Raw genomic sequence first — 663 nt, 5'->3', positions numbered from 1 at the left:
CCCACGTACGTGTCAAAAACGTTTTTCTGATAAACGTTTTCAGAAAAGCCCAATGCTACCACATTGACAATATATGCATGTCATATCTAAGTATATTTTTTTTTTCTGAAACAGGTTGCTCAGTACCAGATTCTTTCAAGGTGAATTCTTTTCTATAAGTGTTACGTCCCCCTTTACGTCCAGGGGTCAAAAGGACTGTAACACAGGAATGGCCGGACCAAGGGTAAATGAAATACAAAAATGTTTATTAACAAAAATGGGTTCCAAAACACAAACAACCCTTAACCGGCAAATAATACAAAATAAACAACTCAAAGTGTCCCTGTCGGGTATTTAACAATTAGTCTTAACTCTACTTAGTAACAAAACAAACAAACAAACCAAAAATGTCCCCAAAACGGGCTACACGCACACAGGCGGACTAATTAACAAACAAAATAAACACACGCTCTCAGGCGGACTTCTATCAAAACAAAACCAAACTCCTAATAAACTAAACACAAAAACCTCCTTCTTTCAGGCAGGGACGGCACTAAAGCTCAGAACACAAAAAGGTATTTATCACTAAACCAAATCGCTAACTCGCACAGAGAAGTCTCTTAAACCACACAATCCACAATCTTTCTCAAACTGGCAGGCATGTGTCCCACAATCCACAGCTGC

This window comes from Melanotaenia boesemani, chromosome 20 (assembly GCF_017639745.1).
Source record: "Melanotaenia boesemani isolate fMelBoe1 chromosome 20, fMelBoe1.pri, whole genome shotgun sequence".
NCBI classification, from domain to species: domain Eukaryota; kingdom Metazoa; phylum Chordata; class Actinopteri; order Atheriniformes; family Melanotaeniidae; genus Melanotaenia; species Melanotaenia boesemani.
The sequence above is the reverse complement of the archived record's forward strand: the minus strand, read 5'-3'. Positions refer to the sequence as shown.